The following is a 24465-nucleotide window of genomic DNA, read 5'->3' on the forward strand; positions in this document are numbered from 1 at the left end:
CTGATGGTATCTAACCTGATGCCATTGGATTTCCTTGGCCTTGAGATAGGCAGGCCATTGACAGTTTTTCAAACTGCTTTAAAAGTAAAGAGCAACTCAAGTCCACCTGTTTTTCTTTTAGATAGAAAACACACTGCAGGGTTGGCCCGGTGGCTCAGGCGGTTAGAGCTCCGTGCTCCTAACTCCCAAGGCTGCCGGTTCGATTCCCACATGGGCCAGTGGGCTCTTAACCACAAGGTTGCCAGTTCAATTCCTCGAGTCTCACAAGGGATGGTGGGCTGTGCCCCCTGCAACTAGCAATGGCAACTGGACCTGGAGCTGAGCTGCGCCCTCCACAACTAAGACTGAAAGGACAACAACTTGACTTGGAAAAAGTCCTGGAAGTACACACTGTTCCCCAATAAGGTCCTGTTCCCCTTCCCCAATAAAATCTTAAAAAACAAAAACAAAAAAAACACACTGCAAATTTCCCACAGTGTCTTTCAAACTATTGAAAAGCTGAGTAAGATGCAAGAAACCTCCTTCAAAATGTAGGACTTGCTGCATTTTGATTTAACTTTAAGGTATGTGTTGTGTACCTGTTTCGTGCCAGGCAGTGTGTGTTAGTGAGCAGACAGGTGAAACCCCATGTCCTCCCGGAAATTACATTTTAAGGGGGAAAGAACAAACATACAGTGTGTGTGTGATATGTACACTGTTGGTGATCAGTGCTGAAGAGAACAAACAAAGCAAAGGAGGGGGCTCCAAAGCAGTGAGGACCCACGGGGGTTCAGGGGGGCTGAACATTTAGACGAGGGGTCTGGGAAGGCCTCCCCAGGTGGGGGTTGTAAGGACCCTCATGCAGGAGGGCAGGACGGGCCGGGAGGCTTGGCGGTGCGCGGGGAGGGCCAGGGGTGTCCCAGGAAGAGGGAGGACACACGAGGCCTGTGGCCAGTGCGTGCTGGCATTTTAGGGAGCAGCTGGGAGGAGTATGGCTGCGGAGGAGAGATGGGGGAGAAGCAGATAGGATCAGAGGGGAGCCCAGGGCCATGTCATTCAAAGCATTGTCAGGCGTGATTGGACTTCGGCTTTCCTCTGAGTAAGATGGGACATCATTGGAGTGTTGTGGGCAGGGGACTTGATCCAATGTAGATTTAACAGAATCCCTGTGGTTGCTGTTTTGAAACTAGATGTCAGCTTGCTGGGCAGGAAGACTAGTGAGGAGACAGTTTCAATCATGCAGGTGAGAAAAGACAGTGCTTGGATGAGGATGAAGGCAGGGCAGCCGTGAGAAGTGGAAGCTCTACCTTCAAATGACATTGGGGACCCAGAATGACTTGCCAATGGGCCAGATGCGGATGTGGAAGGAAAAAGGTAAAGCTGACTCCTATGGTCTTTGTCTAGAACAACCGCGGGCCTGGAGATACTCAAAATGAAGGCAGGGGAGGTCACAGCAGGTTGGACTTGGAAAGAAATATTAGACTCTCTGAAGCTGAGTTTGGGACATGTGTCCTCGCAGATGTACAGTACACCCCCAAGTTACAGAGAAAGGGAGGATTGGGGACCAAAAATGAAGGAGGAATTTAACACCTAATACCACAACCCGCTGCTCAAGAACGTAGGAGAAATTGACAAGAGATAAATCTGCCTTTTTCAGTAATTTCAAAGAACAGGGGGGAAAGTAGCAAGGATGATATAGGCAATCTCCACAACAGAATTGGGAGACTTGGTCTAATATGTAGAATCCTGTGCAGTGGCAGGTTGTGCAGAATAAGAGGGTCCCCCGTGGCTTTTCACTTATTCAGCAAACATTTACTGAGCAGCTCATGTGGAGCAGGGAGGTACTTTACAGGGTGAGAAAGAAGTGTAAATCCCAGACCCCATGCTGAGGCTTCAGCAAGCATGCAGGATGGGTGATGGGCAGGGTTGTATCGCGCTTGGAGCAAGATTTGGGAAGGCACGATGCGAAGAGAGAAGTTAAGGAAACTTACTAAGTTGGCTCTTTACAAAGTAACCGGAATTATCTGGCAAGGAAGGCGGTGCCATGAGAAGAGACTGAGAGAAGCATGGTACGTGTGTGGAACTGGGCGTTCAAGGTGAAGGAAGGAGTCAGGGAGGGGACAAGTCAGGTGGCACAGGGACAGTTTGAGCCTCAAACCAATCATTACTGTAACAGGTTGTTACTTAATCACTAGGCAATGATGCTTACTAGAGGACAGTGCATATGTCTGTATTAATATAAATAAAAGACTGAATAGAGAAATAAATTGAGGGGTAGTGGACAGCTTTCTCTCAAAGTGGAATGCCAGCTAATAAATGTAGAAGAAAGGAAGGAACTAGAAAATCACCATTGGACAACCTCCAAAGTATTAATTGTTGCAGAGGAGAATATCATGGGTTGCTAAACCAGTGGAGGAAAATTCAATGAGAAACAGAGGATTGACACAAAGTATCTCCGCGCAAGGTGCATAGTAATTACAAATGGATAAATAGTGATTTGACAGTGGAGGAGTGGGGCAGACAGCACCTTAAGCAAGAGACTGAAATCAGCATCACAAGCAATGAGCCCAGTCACCATGTGTCGCCTGATGTGGGCCTGGGGGCAAAGCACCACTTTTCTGATATTCCTGCCGGAAATGCTCAACTGAGTCAGATCACGAGGGATTGCAGGACAGACCCAAACAGAGGGACGTTCTACACCTCACTAGGGTGTCAGAGTCATGAAATGAAAGACTGAGAAGCTATTTCAGATTTTTTTTTAAAAAAAAAAAAGCTAGATGAAACGCATGAGAACAAAATGCAACATGGGATCCTGGTGTTTTGCTACAAAGACAACGTTGTTGGGAGAATGGCTGAAATTTGAATAAGGTCTTTGGATTAGACTCAGAGGTGGAAAGAATGGCAAAATGTAAATTTTTAACATTTGGGGGATCTAGTAAATAGGAATTGTTTGTACTATTTTTGCAACTTTTCTGTATGTCTGGGATTATTTCAAAATTTAAAAAATTAAAAATGAAATAGACAACGTTAGATCAAAGGCGTGTTTACCACACATTACAGTGGTGTACGTGGGGCTTACCCTGTAGTCTTTGAAGTTCAATCCAAACTGGAGTACTGTGTTTCCCTGAAAATAAGACCAGGTCTTATATTAGTTTTTGCTCCATTAGGGCTTATTTTCAGGGGATATCTTATTTTTTTTCATGTAGAACAATCTACATTTACTCAGTTACAATCATGTCACCTTCTTCTGGAACATCATCATAATGTACTAAATGTGTCCGTCTGGCTGACGATCTTAACTGGGGCTTATTTTGGGGGTAGGTCTTATTTTCAGGGAAACACGGTAGTGACCCACTCAGATTTCTACAGTGCAATCACAGGGAACCCACCGTTTGGTAGTCTTCATTGTTTAGATAGATGACTTGTAAGGTCTGAAAAATGTTCCACTGACGTCGATAGGCCAAATTTCTAACAACCTCCCCCATTGCTGGGTACACTCAGATGGCTTCCAGCGCATCCCCGAGCTGCAGTGAGGAAGGTAACTATTATAACTGAGCACCATCAGAGCACATGTCCCCCCCGCATGACCCTGTGTCACATTCTCAGAGTGCCGTTGCTGGGCCAACTGCGCAGTTTGCAGCGCTCGCTCCTTTCTGGCATGTTCCTATCTGTGGGGGTCCTACCTGCTCACATGTCCTGTCTGATGTCGTCTGCTGCCTCTGGATGCATCTCAGCAATGTGATCTCCTTTTAGAGCACAGAAGAAAGGCATTAGTACAAACCATGTCACTGAAATAATTATGCAGTATGTTGTTTAGTTAGTAGGTCAGAAGAGTTACTACTAAATGCTTTTTTACTTTGGCTGTTTCTGTGGGTTTCTGACCAAAAAACAGATGCTTGGTTTCATTTTCGTAGTTTTTTTTTTTTTTTTACAATGACATCACTTCCTTCCAGACTAGGAAGGAACCACAGTAATCTATTTGTGTCTCACTCCACCGCTGAAATGTGGGCAGCATCCGGGTCTCAGTGTTTCCTCAGCATGCAGCACACTCCTGAGCGAGGAAGGGCTCCGCACAGTTTTGTTGAATGGAAATAGCAATGTACGCATCAGGAAAAGGTCACTTTGCAGTTTAGGAAAAGGAGGAAATGCTCAGATGGGAAGCAAAAAACAGTGTTGAATGGTTCATTGCCATTATAATTTTCGTTTATTTCTTCACCATGTTTTTTCTCAGTAGCTGTTACATGCCGTGGACTGTGGCTGGTCCTGGGGAGACAAAACAGGCACATTTCCAGAACTTAAATTCTCCAGAGGGAGCATACACAGGATGGATGGATGGGTGGATGATGGCTGAGTGGATGGATGGATGGATGGATGGATGGATGGATGGATGGATGGATGGGAGGATGGATAGATGGATGGATGGACGGACAGATGGATGAACACATGGATGGGTAATATTATTACAGATTATGCTAGTGCTACAGAAGAGGTAATTGATACTGCAATAAAATAACAAGGAGGGGAGTTTAGACAGGGGAATCAAGGAAGGCTTCTCAGCGGTGGTGAAATTGCAGTCAAAGAAGGAGGATGGGAAGTGCTGTGGGATCTCGTCCAGGCAAAGTCAGTCACGAGAGCAAGATGCGGTGAGGAAAGCACCTGGCAGGTGTGAGGGCGAGAGAAGGCTCAGCCTGAGTGCTGACCTAGGCCAGCCACGGTGCCAGGTGAGCTTGGAGAGGCCAGGTGGTGCAGGACTGATGGAGGCTTAGAAAGAAGTTCGGATTTTATTCTGACACAGTGGGAAACCATTAATGGGTTTCAAGCAGGGAGTGACATGATATAATTTACCGCCTTTAAAGAGCTTTCTGGCTGTGTGGAGAAGGGATGGAGGGACGCGGCACACTGCTTTGCTGATGTGAGTAAAAGCATTCAGACGGACTGAAGCGATCCATAGCATACTAGCAAATGTCCAGCTACATGCCAGTAAGGCTGGTTTTCAAAACTGTGTAGACAGAAGTTGATTGGAGCGTTCCTTCGTGGGCCTATTTATTAGCTTTCCATAAGGGCTCTTTCATCGTCCATAGATTTTTATTGCCCATCCTTTTTATTGAAGTATAACATACCTACAGAAAACACACATCAAAATGCACAGCCTTGTGAGTTATAAAAACGCAAATATCCCTTTGTAATCCCCACTCGGACCAAAAAAAAATAGAGCATTTTCTGCAGCCATTCTTTTCCCACGTGCTTGTGCCCCGTTCTACCTCCTTTATTCCTACCTACTCTTTCCAGTCTCATGACCTCCAACTTGCAGATTGTTTTTGCCTATTTTTAAACTTCATGGGATGAACCAGATAGTATGTTTGCTGGGTCCCTCCTGACTACCCCACCTGGTTCATATTAAACTACGGTTACCTGTGAGGGGACCTCCCTTCCTGCAGCAGGCCCTCCATCTAAATTACTGTTGGGCAGAGGGGGGAAGGTCAGCATATTTTCCTGAGTCTTTCATTTCTTAGAAGTAATCAGCTAAAAATAATTAATATCTCAAAGAGTCATAGTTTGGGGTGACACAGAATGGGTACTAGTCCATTCTTGATTTGATGGATTTCACTGATCATTTCTCTCTCTGTAGTTTTCCCTGTCACCCTCCTAAAGATATGGTCCAGTGAAAAGATGCTCTTGACATTAATACGCGTATGTCTGTCCGTTTTTTAGAGTTGGCATTTGGGGCACCCTGTTTCAGGGGTCCTTGTGCATCCCAAGTCCATGAAGGTGCCTCGCTACGTTGCTTTCCAGACGCTTTATTGTTTTACTTTGCACATTCTGAAATGCCATGACCCTGGCATTGATTTTCACGTATACCGTGAGGTAGGGATCAAGGTACATCTGTCCACGGGGCCACCCCATTAACTCAGCACATTTGTTATACTGTGGAAACAAATCTCTCAAGTGCTCTGCAGTGTTGTTTTAGTGACATATGACGTCCTTTGCAAAGCCACGTGCAGTGTGGGCACAGGTGTGGCAGTAGCCGGTGCTGCCCCCCAGCGTGAGGGGCGGGGCCAGCGTGGAATGGACAACAGAGAGGAGCTGGGTCGCTCCCCTGGTTCTAGGCCCCTGCTGGTCAGTGATGTAACGGATGGATCAGGTGTGGGGCGGGAGAGGATTCCGTGATGAGAAACGTTGACAAGGCCATTAGAATGCTGATGTCAGCTCCTCTGTCTAACAGGGGTGAGGGGAGGTGCCCGCCTCGCATGGGGACCCTTAGGCTGAGCGTCCACAGGCACATTGAAGAATAAGAGGACATCTCTTGGTTGGGAGCAGAGTGGATGGGGCTCTGGACCTCACCTCACCTAGTGGGTGAGGAAGGGATCGGGCCACGTTCCTCGAGGCTGTCAGAAAGCGATGCGTGAGTTGTGTTGGGTCCTGTCACTGGGGCCACTGCAGGAGCAGAGGGACCCCAGCAGCAAGAAGCCAGAGATGTACATCAGATTCCCAAGGAGGCTGGAATTGCCCAAAGTGACCATTACAAACAGGCATGCAGCCACCCGGGTCAAGGAAACTGCAAGTAAGTGACCTGAGGTAGCAATCTTTAAGGAAACAACAAAATTGCCCACAAGGGCATGTGACCCTTTAACGTGCCAGGCCTGAGGCACAAGACAGGGTGTGGAGTCCCCTCACGTCCAAATGCCTTTCTCCTCCTTCCAGTTAGCAAAAGATGCCAGGCTTCGCCTCTTTACAGCAGGCAGGAGCCCCCCCCCACCCCCACCATGGGCCTGGAGGGGCCCGAGGAGAAAGATCATCTGACATGAAGATTGAGAGACGGGGTGTTGGATAACACCAGCGACACAGTGTATTCCTTTCATGATACAGATTGCTTTCGTAAGTCAGGGGCGTGCCAGCTTCTCATCCAGCGGACGGAACGCCCCTTCTGAATTCCTCCAACTGAAGTCGTTTTAAAGAGGTGAGAGGGAGACAAAAATGAAGCTGCATTTTCATTGTATTCCCCAAGTCATGCTCCTTCAGGTTCCTGGAAACTTTACCTGCACAGGTAACTCCCTACTCAGCCCTGTTCCTGCCTGATGATGGGGGCCTGTCACCCCTGTGTGGGCTGCTGCCTCCTGCAAGCCCAGAGGTGCCTTGGGGGCAGGACCCCACCTTCAGCCCTGGGCATAGCTGTGCTTCTTTGCTGCGTCCCTATAGATGCTGAAGCCGTCGTTGCCAAGGAAATGGAGGGAGAAATCCAAGGAAATGTGGGTAAAACCTCCGGTCACTCAGAATTTACCCACAGGGAGAACCTTAAATGCAAGCAATTCGTCTTCATCTGAGATGACACAAACAAAATGCATTACTTCTCCCTCATTTCCAGTTATCTCCACTGTGCATTATTCTCGTATGTTCTTCGAACCTCAGTGCAAACCATGGGATCAACTCTCCAACTTAACACTGGCGAGTCGTGTTCTCCAGGAAGAACAATACCTCACGGTGAGAGGTGTTCAGCAGGTGAAGACTTCCTCATACTTGCGTTTGTATCTCTCCATTTCTCAGGAGTGCCCTCCGGATTCCATCAAGCAATTGAGAATTCATTCCTCCCAGAAACACAGGGGGCTTCAAGATGATTTATAGCAAGTGAGGTTCGCAGAATTATGGAGAATGGCAATAAGAAGTAAAGTAAGGCGAGAGAGAGAGTGAAAAGCCAAGGAAAACCATTTCAAGCAGCGGATTTAAGAGCAGGTGATGTGGTTCAAAGTGCAGGGAAGAAAGTGACACGCTCAGACACAGCGGGACATCCTAGCAAGACGCACTGCACTGCCCGGGGGAGGCGGCTCCTGGAAGACAGGCTGAGGCAGGAGGTGTAGACAGTCAGGACAGGACCCCATCTACACCCGGAAGGAGGAACTGCGAGCCTGCAGCCCACTTTACACCCCCGTTAAGTCCACGGCCAGCTGGTGACCAGCCTTCTCCACCCCTCACACCTTTTCAGGATGGACCATTCCCATTGCTGGCTGGGGACATCAGGCTTGCAGCCGCTCATCAACCAGCCAGTCGGCAACATTTAGCAGAACCGTCATTTCCTCACCTCTCATTCTCATTCTCCTTCTGACTTGCTCACGTCAACACTCCCGCCCTGGGTGTGCTCCTGTCTGAACCACAAACAGGATGGAAAGAATACTCAGTGCCCCAAACTGTGACCCACACTTAGCACAGTCCCACTTGGTGCTGGTGGCGGCCTCGCCCTGTGTGTGGGTGGCAGGTGGCCCTACCTGCTTCCTTCCCTAGGGCAGGATGCTGACTTTCTTTGACACTCTGGATCCCAGCCCGGGGAGTGGGCTCGATTTCCCTATTGATATTCCCAAGGACCGCCTGTAACTCAGGATTTGCTGACTCCTTGTTGTAAAGAATAGAATCTATTGTGGCGAGGGCGGCTGAGTATGTGATGGTTACCTAGTCATAAGCTCAAGGACGAGATTCTTTAAAATATAGTGTTTTTAGAATATCTGAGACAACAGATTTTCAACAGATCAGGAGACAAGAGCCATTGAAAAGACTGTTTGTTACAGTTCCCTAGAAGCAGGAGGCACACCGCGCCACGCCACGCCACGCAGGACCACGCAGAGAAGCACCAGGCCGGTCAGGAGGCAGGGGGAGTGGGGGGGCGTGGGCACCAGCCTCTGTGGTGGTTTCCACAGGGAGGCTCAGATGCAGCAGGGCAGAGGCTCAGGATGGCCAGTCTGAGTCCTGTCAGGGCTCTGGGTGGCGGGGCGGCCCCAGTTGTCTGGTACCTGGCTGGGGGTGATTAGGGTGGAGGGTAATGTACCCTGAGGGTAAGAGCCCCACGAAGGGGGTGGTTGGGCTGTGGTGCTGGACTGGTTGTGTTGCATACAAAAGATGGGCTCCTGGGAGAGGGTTTTACTGTCTCTCAGACTTGGCCACCTGTGGGGTGTGGGGGTGTCAGCCCCCCCAGGGTCAGAAGGCCGCACAGGGTCAAAGCATCAGAACAGAGAAAATAAAACACATGGTTAACGCACAAGAACAGCTCCTGTGCGGTGCCAGGTCATTGGGGTGTGTGGGGGACCTACAGAGCTGACTCCCCCTTTGCCATGCAGGATGCATTTCCAGAGGTGCTGTGCCTGAGGGGCACCTCTGCCCTGCCCCCCACAACCCTGAACTGGCGTGTTGGTCACCCTCAGACCTTCTTCTGTATCTCTTACCGCTCCAGGGGCACTCCTGGCAGTTTTAAGCATCTCTCCCTCATTTGCCTGTGTTCAGACTTTCTTAGCACATGTGGAGGATGGGTCCGGGGTGCCAGGTGGGCAGTCCAGGTTCAACAAGAGGCCACAGGAGAATCTGCAATAGAATTTATTACTCAGGTTCTGGAGGAAGGGCATGGCTTGCCCTGAGGGACCACACAGGAGGTCGAGGAAGAGAACAGACAGAGAGAGACAGGACCTGGGGCTCACGCCGTTATTGGGGCAGTGGGTGGAGTGCTTTGGGGTTCCTGGCTAAGACCAGATTGGTCCATTTCAATAAAAAACAGTAGGGTTTTGGAAAGCTCCACGGGGTTCTTCCCTAAGGGGCACACAAGGGGAGGGCTCTGTGAGACGGGGGAGACTGTTTGTCACAAGGACTGTTGGGGACGTCGTCTCAGGGACTTGCGCTGCCCTGTGACTCTGCAGGCTGTTCGTGAGGGTGTGCCCTGGCATGAGGGGCGAGTGTCAGTCTAAGACCCCCCCAGGCCACCTGGCCAAGCATAATGGATGACGAGGCAGAGATACATGGAGTCACTGAGCTAAACTCTCCACAACCGGCCAACACAGGTGAGCAAGGTGACCTGGCATGGCTGTGCTGTAACACAGTCACTCAATACACTGGTGGGACCCATGACCTCAGCACTTGGGCCCACCCAGCCCAACCCATGTAGTCCTGGGGCACAGATGCCAAACGGCAGGGAAGCCTCCATCTCAGCCCAGACTGGCTCAAGTTCAGGTTTAAGTGCTTCACACAGGCCTGGCTGGCTGGCTGTCGCTCTGGGTTATGCTGTGGTGCTGGCATCGCAGACAGGTTCATATGAAGCCCTTCTCCACTCCCTGTGACATCTCATGGTCCTTTTTCTGCTGAGTAGTTGCTAAGGAAGACCCCATGCCCCCCCAACTTGACCTGGGTCCCTCCATGTCCTAATTGGCAGTCTTTTCTGGGTTCTGCCCGCAAACCTCCCCTAGCTGAGGGCCGGGGGTGCTACTGTTTAATTATTGCTCCATTTACCTACTGGTCACAGCAGCAGTGATGCTGTTACATATAAAACCATTTCTTTATAAATAGCCTTTTCAGCACTTTCACCCATGTCCTAATTGGATTGTCTTTTAGAGTTGAATTATCAGAGTACTTTCTGTATTCTAGATCTGAGCCTTTGGTCAGATATGTGGTTTGCAAATATTCTCCCCCAGTCCGTAACTTGTCATCTCACCTTAACAGGGTCTTCCACAGAGCTCAAGGGTTTTAATTTTGATGAATCCAATTTATTATTGATTTTGCTGTGGATGTCACTAAACCCTATGTCCCAAAGATTTTCTCCTATTTTTTTTCTTCTAAAGATTTTATAGGTTTATGCTGTCCGTATAAATCTATGATCCATGTTGACTTAGTTTTTGTATAGAATGTGAGGTGGAGGCTTTTATTTATTTTGTTTTGGGTTTTTTGCTGATGGATATCCAAATTGCAAATGATATCCATTTGTTGAAAAGACTGTCCTTCCTCCACTGAATTATTTTATCACCTTTGTCAAAACTCGGTTGGCCAGCGCTCACTTCCGTAGCACACACACTGAAATAGAAGTGATACAGAGAAGATTGCCGTAGGCGTCATGCAAGGATGACATGCAAATTTGTGAAGCGTTCTATATTTTTGAATGCCACTGAATTCTACACTTAAAAACAGTTAAAATGTCAAATTTTATGTTATATATTTACCATAATTTTGAAAACTTGATGTAATACTACAACAGCCATTGCATTGTACACTTTAAATGACATAATTATGTGGTATATGAATTATATTTCAATAAATATAATATATTCTAATTTGCATGTGTAAAAAATGCAGCCAAAAGAAAAAAACCAAGAAAAATCAATTGGCTATCCTTGTGTAGGTCTATTTCTGGGTTCTTTATTCTATACCTCTGAGCTGCGTAGCCATATAATAAGCTGTAGCTGTAGAACAAGTCTTAAATTCAGGTGGAGTGATTAATCCAAAATTATTTTTATATTTCAAAACTGTTCTGGCGTATCTAGTTCCTTTGTCTTGCCATATCAGTTATATAATGTGCTGTCTGTCTCTACAAGCATCTTGCTGGGATTTTGACAGGAATTGCGATAAACCTATAGATCATTTGGGGGGAATTCACGTCTTGATTGTGGGGGGTCTTCCAGTCCATGAACATGGAATGTCTGACCCTTTTGTATGGCTGAGTAATATCGCATTGGATGACTTCTTTATGCACTCCTCTGTTGATGGACACCTAGGTTGTTTCCATGTCTTGGCTGTTGTACGTAATGCTGCAGTGAACGTGGGGGTGTAGGTATCTCTTCAACATAGTGATTTCGTTTCCTTTGGATAAAGACCCTGAAGTGGAATTGCTGGGTCATAAGGTAGTTCTATTCTTAATTTTTTTAGGAACCTCCATACTGTTTCCCTAGTGGCTGAGCCAATTTACAATCATGACTGCAGTGCTTTATCAACCATGTAAGCTTTTTGTGCATTAAGAAGACTAATTTTTATTATTTGCAAAGATTTGTTTTATATAAGGCAGATCATAAAGGTAGCTTCTCACCCACTTGTTCTGACAAAGGTTCTTACTATGTAACCGCAGAGCTGTAACTGGAGACTTTTGACAATTGGTTAGATTCACATCAGATACTTCAAAGAAAGTTCAACAGTAATTCTCCCTATTTTGTATTGAATAGAATCAGAGAAGCATTTTAGTGTTCCTCCGGCAGGATTTCTAAAGCTACTTTTGCCAGAAGGTTCTTTAAAAAGCTTCATTTTGATAATTAAAGATAAGTTTTTCTAGGAAGAGAGGGTGGAAGGCAGAGAAGAGGGAAGAAATCTTACCGGGATGTATCATGGCCTGCAGATTAAAATGTGTGGCCTCAGCTAGTAATGATCTTAAACTCAGAGCCCTGCTTAGCTGATGTCATTTCTTTTCAAAGAAATGACAGTACTGCTGTGTAGTCGTCCGGACATTAGTCTAAGAATGGGGTCATGGTAAATTAAAAAGATTAATAAGAAAAAAAGAAGAAGTTTAATTTTTGGTCAGAGTCTTGGAAATCATTTTTCCTAGCCTCTTTTAAATTTTGTATATATTGTATTTGTATTTTGCCATAGGAACGCTTATGAAAAGCAACAAGTATGAGAAGTATGAATTTTTAATAAAGAACTTAAAAATCTAAGTAGTGGAGAAATATACTGTGCTCCTTGATGGGAAAACTAAATTTGAAGACATCAGTCAACAACAATAACAAAAAAACCCAAACAACAGCAACTTGAGAAATAGGAAACGCTAAATAAGACAGCAAGAAACGTCCCAATATACCAGTCACGGCTCTGCCCTGCTCCCACCCCCTACCAAAAAAAAAAAAAAAAATTGTCACCCCAATAAACTTAAAAAAAATAAAAGTAAAATTCCCCAAATAAAAGACAGATACTCTGAAACTGAGTAAGTAATTAAATTTATCTAGAAGGTATTAAATGAGACACAGCTGAAATAAAATGGCCTAAAAAGGTGAAAATACAAAGGCATAGGCAAAATTATAAGAAAAAATATTACCAAAAAAAGAGGAGCCATGATACAGGTGGCAGAATAGAGATCCAGGTGGGACGTTATACAGAAAGCACATGTATGTTACGCTGATAAAAGATACAAACCACCAAAAAGGGAGAGTGGTCACATCAGCTTTGAGGTGTTGACACAGTCGAGCTTCTGCAGATGTGTGATTTATCCGTCTGGGTGGGAGATGTCAGAGGGGGAGCCAGCTGGGGGGTGGGTGGCACCCCAGGCCTCTCAGGACCTGTGGGAGGCTGCGCCACCCCCACCTCAGGGTGCTCAGCCCAGCAGGTGTCTCCAGAGACTAAGGCAGGATCCCCAGGCTTCACCCAGAGTCGAGATGGCATCAGGTAGTAAAGCAGCGTTCCTGCACCACGTGTGGTGTAGTCTGTCGGGTGGATGAATGGGACTCAGCCCCCCTCCCCTGTGCAGCCAGCACCCTACGGAGTAGCTTCCAAGCATCTTAGGCTCTGACTCCTGCAAGCAAACCCCGCATTGCAGGTCAGTGAGTAGATCTCAGGAGTTACGACGCTGTTGATGTCACTCCATACCCCATGTGCACTGGACACCATGGTGCCCCTGCCTGGACTGTGACCGCTCTGCGGGGACCCTCCAGACTCAGGATACTGTTTGCATCCTGACCCCCCACGTGGAGTATGGGCCTCCCCGTCGGGACCTCTGGATTCCGTAGGGACCACAGAGCCCGGGGCTCCACGGCAGGGACTGGGGACAGCTTCCTGACTCCCAGGTTCCCGGGGGCCACACCAGCTGAGTCACAGAACATCAGGAGTCGGGTTTGGTGTGAACCCCACGTGGAAGCACCCTGCACGCTCCTGAGCTTCTCAGGACGGCCCTTCTCACAGTCGGTGCGACGAGACTTCCCGTGTGTCCCCACCTGCCTTCCCACGCCAGCAATCACTACAGATTAAAGGGTGGGACCGCATATGGGCAGGAGAGTCGGGCATGGGGCTCACTCTCAAGACCATTTCCAGTTCCTGTTGAGTACTGAAAACCATTTTGCAATTGGAAATATTAACATTTACATTTTTAAATATTTTTTAAACTTCTTAAAACTGAAATCTTAAATTCTCACTCTTGAGAGAGTATGAACATTATCTTCTGCTCTTGTTTCTTTCCCAGAGTTCTCAGGGTCTGTGGTCTCACACCTTCTGGGGCGACATGGGCCACTTCCGGCAGGGATGGTGCAGTGTCAGCCCGGACGTCTGACTGCCACACGCCTCCAGGGAATCGCAGTGTCTGAAAAGTAAGTCCTGTGCCCACGGGGCCCCTGGTGACCGTGCCAGAGGGGCCGGCACAGTCAACATCTGTCATGCTGCTGGGGACAGGTGACAGGTCAGATTAAAGCCAACGAGGGAATCTGACCTGTCTACTAAAGTCCACTGAGAGAGAATTAGGAAAGGAATTTTCATTGCATTAGAATTTGCATCTAGAATAATAAACATTATTCTTCAAAAGAACATGCCTGTGGTGAGTGAGCAGCCAGTGATTGGATGTATAGTCGTGCACATTTTAAGGAACAGCTACCAATGATTGATTTTTAAAGTATGAGATTCCTCTAAAGAAAAGATAGTCTCATCATCTTCAAATGTCGTTTTCCATTTTAAGGTTTCCTTTTAGTTCTTGTCCAAAAGCGCAACTTTCTCTAGTTGATAACATGGTATAGCGCTTCCTTTGCCTTATGACTCTTTGAACAAACATTTTCATTTACTTTTTTGCCTACTTTTTATTTTGATAAACCTCAAACCTACAGAAAAATGGAAAGTGAACACCCATATATTCCTCACTCAGATTTACGAATAGATTATCCACACACACGGAGAGACTATAAATGTGCATTTGTGTGCGTCACGTACGTGTGTTCTGTTTTTCCTCTGCATCATTTGAAAGTAAGTTGCAGACACCATGATATACTTCGGCATGTATTTCTGAAGTTCATAGGCTGTATTCCTTAGAACTATAATACCATTTTATACACACACACACACACACACACACGTATACTGGTGGTGCCAAAAAAATGTATACAAGTGGACACTTTGGTCAACATTGCTCAAGCAGTAGTTCGCCATCATAAGTGTCTGGACGCTGATGGGAACCACTCTGAGCACCTCTTGTAACTGCAAAAGTCAAACGTGACTTGTATTCACCTTTTGTTATTGGTATATATTGAGTATTACAATTTTAATAGTTTTCCTTTCTTAAAATGTGTATACACTTTTTTTGGCACCGTGTGTGTGTGTGTGTGTGTGTGTGTGTGTGTGTGTGGAGAGAGAGAATATATAGTTTTTATATGTAATTATTATGTAATTCCTCATTATTACTGTTTAAATTTACATTGATGAATTTAACATTGATAAATTCTCCTTTACTACTGTGGAATTGAACATTGATGAATTTAACACTGATCCAATATATAGTCCCTATTGCAATACCTCCGGTTGTCCCCCAAACATTCCTTATAGCTCTTCTCCCCTATCTGGCATTCAGTTAGTTAAGTATTGTGCACTGAATTTGGTTATATCTTTCAGTCTAAACCAAAACGTGCTTTTGTTTTTGACTTTGTGCAGTTGGCATTTTTGTGCGGTTGACATTTTTGGAGAGTCTCCCCGTCTGGATTTGCCTGTTTCTCATACATAGATTCAGGTAAACATTTGTCTATTTACACCACATCCGGGGGCCACCATGTTATCGTGAGCTGGGGCTGGCGACAATGATAAATTTGTTCAGCTGGCTATGGCGGATTCTGCCGGAGCTTTATAAAGTCACTAGGTTTTTAAAATTTTTTTGTCATTAGTAAGTAATTGGTGGGATTACCTCAGAGACCGTGTGAATACCTCTTCCCAGCTAATTTTCACTTGTTTTACCTTCCATTGATGGTTGTATTGTGACTTTTAACTAATCTATTTATCATTTCACCAGCCGTTCTTCCTCCCTGTCCCGTCGCCCTTCATTTTTCTCTTTTTCCACAGTTGTGAGCTATCACCCAAGGGAGAGTACCAAGGCAGTCAAGAGAAGGACTCTGAAATTAGACAGTCTAGATGCGTGTCTGGTTTGCATGTCGTCTCTGCCACACACTAACCGGATGACCTTGAGCTAGGACTTCAGCTCGCAAACCCTCAGTGCCCTTATCGTTAAAATTAGGAACCTAAGTAACTAATAGCTACTGTCTGGGGGGTGGAGCCTGAGCTCTCAGCGTGTTTATGGGTTGTGAATTGTTACGTGAATAGGTGTGACACTTCCCAAGGTTTTCAGAACGGCATCAAACAGGCTCGTTTGTGTTTTAGGAGGATACCCAACATTCGAGCAATCATCGCTTTTCCTTTTTCTCAAGTTTGGAATACATTTTTCTATAACAATTTGCTGAAAATAAATAAACAGAAGAGTGGCTGAGGAATTTTGAGTAATCAAGTGTTGCCTTTTCGGCTGTACAATGAATGAATTTGAGCCCTCGTGTAAATGCTCCAAGGACATCTGGGACAGGCAGCTTCTGACATGGTTCCCAATCACTTCTGCCTCCTGACAGCCACACTCTGGTGGTGTCCCCTGCCCTCGTGTGGGCCTGGACCCCGTGACCTTCACCTCGTAAACAATACAGCAGACGTGACAGGCTGCTACTTCCAAAATCAGGATACACAAACGCTTGTGTGTGTCGCCTTGCTGATAAAGCCAGCTGTCATTTTGCAACTTCACCAATGGAAAGGCCCATGTGGCAAGAGATTGAGATCCTCAGCTCAACAGTCCTTGAAAAACAATTCTGCCAACAGTTGCATGAGTGTGCCTGGAGGGGGCCCATTCAGACAAGACTGCAGCCCCAGCCATTGTTTCTGCAGCCTGTGCGAGGCCCCGAGCCAGAAAACCCAGCTAAGTGTCACCCTGAGACCTGACCTGCAGCACCTGCGAGATGATAGATGCAGAGTTTTAAGTCACTGAATTTGGTGGCGGGGCGGGGGGTATAATTTGTTTTCCAGCGGTAGATAACTAATACAGCACCCACAAAATGTGTAGGGTTGATTATATTTGGAGATGTGCTTCTCAGCCAGGCTCTTTCATCTCTTCTGCTTCTCCCATGTTCCTTCTCTTGCCTTCTCTCCTACCTTTCCCCGCCTTTAATAATCTGTAAGATTGATAATCGTCCTTTCTTGCTTCCTGTTCCGTGCGGGGTCCCTTTTTCTGGCAGCTGTGATTACATCCTGGCAGTTGATTAGAGACACTTGAACTCAGAGGCAGTGTATTCATGGGGACAATATGCTGTTCAGAAAAAAAAACCAACTCCATAGCAAAATAATTTTCTCAGTTAAAATCAATTGCTTCGGACTTGCTATGACTCTTTCCTCCAGAGCTGCAAGGCTTCTTATTTGGTGATCCTAAGCCACTGCTAGAGTGTTGGAGGGAAATTGGTTTCACCATTCTTTCCTCCGGGGATTGAGGACATACATTTTTTTCTGCTTAAAAATGCAGTTTCCTTCTTGACTCAAACAGCTCATCCTGGAACTTGACCTTCATTTTTATCGGTTTCCATACAGCAACAACCTTTGAAAAACCCTAAGTTCCTTGGGTATGATACAAAATTGACCAAAAGCAAATCTTCTGAAAGAATCGTACTCCAGAGGGTCTTACTAGGTTTCCAAAGTTATTAGTTTAAGAACATATTTGCAAATAAGTGAATAGATAAGAACACCAGCAATAGTCCTGCCCAACCTTTTCTTGGCACTGCTATGGGCCAGGATCTGTGTTATACAATCATCTGTGCATCCGTATAAGTAGGACCCGTTATCCTCTTTTAACGATGAAGCAATGAGAACTGGGGGCTAGAAGCAAACTGTCCCCATGTTGCTTGCATGCCTGTGTGAATTTGTATTTTCAGATAAGCGTTTCTAGTGACTGAAGGGTAGAACCCAGATAACTAAAGAACATGATTAGTAAATTAACACAGTAGGTCGTCTAGGTGCCAGGTAATTAAAGAAAGTTGGTTCTTAAAAAATCCATCTATCTCAGTGTCGTTTTTTAAAAATGTTCAAAGCCGTTCAGGATGATGGCCATCTGTGGAAGTCCTTTTCCTGTGTCATTTGTTTGTTTAGGTAACCTGGCTTGTTCTATTTGGAGAGATAGACACTTATGTAAAATATTGAATTTTACCAATCACCAACGTGTAATTATTCATCTAATATGAACTTATTAAAAAGCCCAAAACCTGAAATTCTGCTTGGGAATTGTGTGTGTGTGTGTGTGTGTGTGTGTGTGTGTGTGTGTGTGTGTGTGTTTAAATGGAAAAGAGCTACTGCATCTTCTCCCTTTGTTTCATTTACTATAAATATTCTGGAAGCTTTCAAGTGTAAATATCCAGCTCACTGGGACTTCTCTCTAAATGTCTGTTAGATAGTTTTCCCTACATTCCCTCATAACACACACACACACACTCACACTCTCACACACACTTGCATGTACGTGCACTTACACCCAACATAACCACGAGTACACACACTCATACACCGACACACAGAAGCTCACACTCCTGAACACGTGTACAGACTCACGATGCACATGGAACACACACACATACATACACACCCCACACATGGACACCTAAACACACATGCACACTTGGTCTATGCTCCATTTAGAGTTAAATTTACATGTGATGTGAGGTGGAAATTGAGGTGTTTTATTTGTTTTTGCATATAGATGTCCATTTGTTCCAACACCATTTGTTAAAAGTGTGTCCTTTCTCCACCCAGATTGCCTTTGTCAAAAAATCAGTTGTTGGGGCAGCCGGTTAGCTCAGTTGGTTAGAGTGCAGTGCATATAACACCAGGATCGCCGGTTCAATCCCTGCAGTGTGAGCTGCGCCCTCCACAACTAGATTGAAACAACTACTTGACTTGGAGCTGATGGGTCCTGGAAAAACACACTTAAAGTAAATAAAAGTTAACAAAAAAATTTTTAAATCAGTTGTCTATATTCAGTTCCATTGATCTAAGTGTTCTTTCACAAAACTATTGTCTTGACCACAGTAGGTTTATAATGCATCTTAAAATTGGGTGGTGTGAATCCTCCAACCTTTTTCTTCTTTTTCAAAATTGTTTTCGCCTAATATAGTTCCTTTACTTTTCCATATAAATTTTAGATTCAGCGTGTTCATATCTACAGAGAATCCTGCTTTGTTCCTGGTTGGGATCCCACTGAATTCATAGATCGTATGAGGATAATTGCCATCTTCACTGTATTGTACCTTCATCCGTGCGAACAGTACGTCTGGCTGTGTATTAGGTTGCTCTGGTCTCTTCTGTCTGAAGTCGTACGCTCCTTACCACGTCCTGTTTATGTTTCTGCCCCATCCGTACCTCCCCCACTCTGCACTCACATGGAGACCAGCCGCTACCTCTACTGCACAATTCCTCATCCTCCTGTGGTTTGCAGGTGAGAGGGACCGTCCTCAGAGCCACTGCCATTCTCTCCTCCACGCCAGCACGGTGGTGCCTTCCCCCATGTGTTTCTACAGCATCTTGTCTCTCTCAGAGCACTGAGTACCGTGTGATAAAACTCCTTCTCTAACTTTAAAATTGTTTTTATGGAGTTCACATTGGTAACATTGCATAACTTCCAGGTATTCAACTTTATAACTTGGTGTCTAGGTGCACGATAGCGGGCTCACCACCAAAAGTCGAGGCCACCAGCCTGAATACTCTTCAAAGGCGGAACCCATGCCTGCTATTGGGTTGTACCCCTGGCACATAACACAGAGCAAAGGCTCAGTTCCCAGCAGTTGATTGCAGAAATGGAGAAATAAAGGGATGGAGGGAAATGAAAAGGGGGAAGATTAACATATATTGAAGGTCTTCTCAGTGTCCATCACTATGACAGGGTAGAGATAACTAGATTGGTTAATAGCTAAAATTAGATTGACAGGAAGTTAGACTGTCAGGAGACAATGAGACAGGAAGGGAGGAGGAAAGAGATATGGATGGATGGATGGATGGATGGATGGATGGATGGATAGACAGATGGACGGAGGCAAATAATCATGTGAATACATCGACAGGCATATATGTGTAGATTGGCAAATAGGTTGAAAGACAGATAGAGAGACCAACAGATGGACAGTGCAACAAAGAGTTACTAGGTAAGATAGACAGGTAAACAGATAGTAGTAAGAAAGATAGACAGATCAACAGAGAGAGAGATAGTTAGACACAGACAAAAAATAGGAAAAAGAGAGGCAAACTTATGGCAAGAAAGGCAGATATTTATATACATAGATAGTGAAATAGATAGATAAACATGTAATTGGTGAGATGGATAGCCAGACAAAATAGAGATAGATAGAAAGATAGGTAGATAGATAAGTAGGTAGGCAAATAAGCACGTATGCAGGTAGGTAAAAATAGAGAGAGGTAGTAGATTAGATAGATAGGCAATAAGTAGGTAGGCAGGTAGATAGATAGACAGACAGACAGACAGACAGACAGACAGATAGATAGATAAATAGATTTAAGTTTTGTCAAGCTTAACAAAATTCTAAGAAAGATGTGGCATCTTCCCCATGTATAGGTGAAGAAATAGATTCAAAAGGGTTTAATGACTTCCCAAAGACCATACTTGGTGTTGGATATTATGAAATGGATTTTGGTTTTGTTTATTTTAAATGCTGAATTGGCTAATGTTGGTATGTAGGAAAAGTATTGATTTTTGTATGTTGATCTTGTTCCAGCCATTTAAAATATTCTCATTTGTTCTAACATTTAGTCATGGGCTTGTCTGAACTTCGACGGAATTGTTTCTAATGTTTTCATTATGAGGTAGGGTAACTCCTGTAAGCTTGGGATCAATGCTTACAGTTAACTAAAGGACGTTTCTTCTATTCGTCGTTCATTTTGAGCTGTTATAATGGGTGAATGTGGACTTTTCAGCATCTTTTGAGACCAAATGGTTTTTCTCCTGTGATTTAATAGAGTACGCTAGCATCAGAATCCTGTCTGGCCATTGGTAACAGAAAAGAAAAACGGAATTTAATAAGAGGGGAATTGATTGCTCTCTCATGTTAGTCTGGAGTGAGGCATGTCCGGGATGCCTATGGCAGGTCTAGAAAATGCCATGGTCTTTTCTCAGTCCACCTGAGTCTCCATTTATCCTTAAGCTCCACTATCAAACACTCTTGCTGCAGCCCCAGGTCTCTTCTTTGTCCTTTTTGTCTTTTTCTACAATTTGGATTCATTTGCTAGTCTTTTAAGTTTTACATCTACGTTTACAAATGAAATTCACCTATGATTTTCTTTTTGCTGTAGCTTCTAGTTTTGCCATCTGAGTTATTCTACCTTCATGTATCAATTAGGGATAAGTTGAGCTACAAGTAACCAAATATTTGACTTGAATAAATAGCATTTATATGAGAAGAAAGATCAGAAGTGGGTAGTCTAAGGCTGGTACAAATATTCTGTGAAACCAGCATGAATGGACTTTCAACTCCATCGACTTTGCATGTTGGTTGTTGTCGTCTGGCTTTCAACTCATAGTCCCAAGATGGCTGGTGTCCTTACAGATGTTTCCTTGCTTAAGGCAGAAAGAAGGAGGGGAGGCAAGTGGGAACAGTCTATGCCAGTGGAGTCTGTCCCTTTCTATCAGGTAAGCAGCAGCTTACCCAACCAGTTGACTTCTGTTTTCATCCTGAGGACCAAATTCCAGGTCAAGGGCATGAGATTACCAAGGACTGACTTTGACCCGTTATGATTCATCCCTGGGTGCCAGGACTGTTGTCCATCTTCTCTGAACTCCAGGATTCTCCACGGCTACCTGATAAACGAACGCTCTGTCAGCCATAGGTGAATAGGGTAGGGAGGGCAACACCTAAGAAAATGAGCACCTTCCCATTTCTTTCTATGTCTTTGACCCATTTTCCACTTTGTTACCAAATGTCCATGTCTTTGTTTTTTGAAAACATGTCGGTTCCCTCCTCAGAAACTCCCAGTGCCTTCCCACTGGCCTCACGCTGTACTCCAGCTGCTCTCCCGACAGCCCACAGGGCCTGACCCTGACCTTCAGCCACAGTCTCTGAGCCCACTAGCTCTCCTGCCCCTGGGACCCATGGCTCCCGGTGGCTCCCGGACACGTGCATGTCTATTGCCCTCTGCTTGTGGTGTCCCCCCAGCAATGGAATGTCCTCTTTCAGCCTTCCTAAATCCTCCTCAAAAACTCATCTTACATTTACCTATTTCCATTCTGCCAGATAGAAGGAAATGTTCCTTTCTAGTATTCTAATGATTTTTCTTATAAACAGCATTATAGTGTTTATTCCAATCTGAGTTGAATTATGGTTATTTTCCTGTCCACCCATCAGACTGGAGTAAGAATTTGGATTTAAAACTTTTATTTGCACTTTCTTTATTCACTCAGCAGATTTATTTAGCATCTTTTATATTCCAGATCATGGTGCTGTTAAGACAAAACGTGAACTCTGCCCTCCAGGGAGAGGGAAGGAGGCAAGCAGGTCAGGGCTGACAGCCCAGGACTTGCAATGTTTAAAGTGTTCCTCGGCTGTCATGACAACAGGAGGCCATGGAAAGAGTCTGACCCATTAGGTTCTTTTTGTTCAGTAGAAAAGGCACCTTTGGGGTGGCCGGTTAGCTCAGTTGATTAGAGCACAGTGCTTTTAACAACAAAGTTGCCGGTTCAATCCCCACATGGGCCACTGTGAGCTGCGCCCTCTACAACTAGATTGAAACAACTACTTTACTTGGAGCTGATGGGTCCTGGAAAAACACACTTAAAATAAATAAAAGTTTTTAAAAAAGACAACATTAAAAAAAAAAGAAAAAGCATCTTTTCCCAGAAGAAGAGCTGAGTAAAATAATTGAAACCAGTAGAACAACTGTAAACGTATTTAGTGAGTTGTTTGGGTCTTGTTGACCCAACTCTTGTTGATAGCGCACTGGTCTGGTTCAGACACATATTTATGGCAGTGTTACCACTCGATTTAAACGGCTGGACAATACAAACGTAAATCTTTCCAACAAGCCCGTCTTGCAGTCAGTCCAGTGCTGGAGGCGTGGACTCGTGCAGAGCAGCTCTGCTCCAGATTTGCAATGATGAGATAATGTCTCTGGCATTCAGGTTCCCTTGGAAGGTGACCGTTCCAGGGTGAGGGCACGTGATGGAATTGCAAGGATGTAGTCGTCCTCTACGACTCAGAAATGTAAGTGCAGCCAGGTCTCGGGGCCTTAAAAATGAGCTTCTGTGTTCAAGGGTTGTCTTACAAATGAGTGCTTGTTATTCCTTGTGGGTTCTTTAAGAATTGCCTCATTTTTAATGTGAGCTCAAGCCAGGAAGTGGCATGGAAAGAACAGCCTGTAACTCTTTGGGGGACATGAGCCTTGAACGTGATGACAGCTGTTCACCTCTCATATTAACAACCCTTGAGGAAATAGATATTTCACTGATTCATGTGTCACTTCAGTGCACACAATAGAAACCACAGTAGAGCCTACACTCACTATTATTTCCCCAAAATATAAATTTTAGGAGAGAACGTTCTTCCACCTTTCCACACAGGAGAAAACCATTAAAGGTGTGACTGAGCGTCAACTAGGGAAATGCTTTGCTTCTGATCACGCATCTAGGCACCTACCATATTTCAGAGGCACCAGACATTTTGGCCTGAGAGCATTTGAAGACCCCTGTACCACTGTTAGGGGACGGTGAATGGCCACCATTGTATCGAAGTGGGCTGTGTGGGAATCATAACTCTGCCACTGGACTCTCTGGGCTTCAGCAAAATAGAACAAGGTGGCTGCCTCATACAGCTGTCGTCTGTGTGCGAGTTAACTCGTGATAAAGCACTCAGCACTTGTTGTTGTGGGTACACGGCAAGTAGTAGGTATTCTCCTCGTTTAGACATAGAGAGGATTTAGACCCTTAGGAAAAATGTCTTTCATTGTTCAACTCCATTAAAATAAACTTGAAAACCAAGATAAAATGGATATAAATGTAGGAAAATACAATCTAACAAAATTGTATCTTATAGAGTTAGAAAGTCTAAACAGAGTAATTTCCATAGGAAAAGAATAGAGACGGTGGTAAAAAGAATTCCCCTTTCCCCCCAAAAGGATGGTTGATTCACAGGAATATCTTCAAACCTGTGAAATACCAGATAACCCCAAATGCTACTTAGGTTATTGCAAGAGAATTGAGAAGGAAGGTAAACTTCCTATTTTGCTTTGTATACATAATGTTGACTATACAACCTGACAAAGATTGGACATAAAAACCATGTCTCAGTCTAATGCATTAATAATATTGATGTAGGGATTTTTTTAAAAAAATTAGTTTTTAAATAATAATTTTAAATAATAATTTTTTAAATTTAGTTTTTAAGTAAAAACTGAATCACAAAGCATATAAATAAGTACCAGTGCATGATTAAAAGGGATTTATTACAGAAATATGAGTAAGGTTCAATATTAGAAGCCATTAATAGAATTCATCATAGTAATCACTCTTAAGAAAAAAATCATGAGAAAGTCAACAGTCATCCATGATAATATGATGCTTTCTTAACATTTGTATGTGTATGTGTACACATGTGTATGTACCAAAAGCCAATAGACAGCATCTTATTTAATATGGAAATGACAAAGTTATTCCCATTTAAGTTAAGAGCA

The 24465-nt window shown here is 44.7% G+C and overlaps 1 protein-coding gene and 1 non-coding gene across 2 annotated transcripts in view; both read left to right on the forward strand.

The window, feature by feature from the left end:
• Positions 1-24465, forward strand: part of OTUD7A (OTU deubiquitinase 7A) — a 211626-nt gene that overhangs the window by 81764 nt on the left and 105397 nt on the right. The window contains 1 exon segment of the mRNA XM_074318359.1: positions 13934-14057. The gene's annotated coding sequence lies outside the window, so the exon portion shown is untranslated.
• LOC141568341 (U6 spliceosomal RNA) lies at positions 10771-10877 on the forward strand. The gene has a single exon (XR_012491491.1). It is a non-coding gene; the product is annotated as a U6 spliceosomal RNA (small nuclear RNA).

This window comes from Rhinolophus sinicus, linkage group LG13 (assembly GCF_036562045.2).
Source record: "Rhinolophus sinicus isolate RSC01 linkage group LG13, ASM3656204v1, whole genome shotgun sequence".
NCBI classification, from domain to species: Eukaryota; Metazoa; Chordata; class Mammalia; order Chiroptera; family Rhinolophidae; genus Rhinolophus; species Rhinolophus sinicus.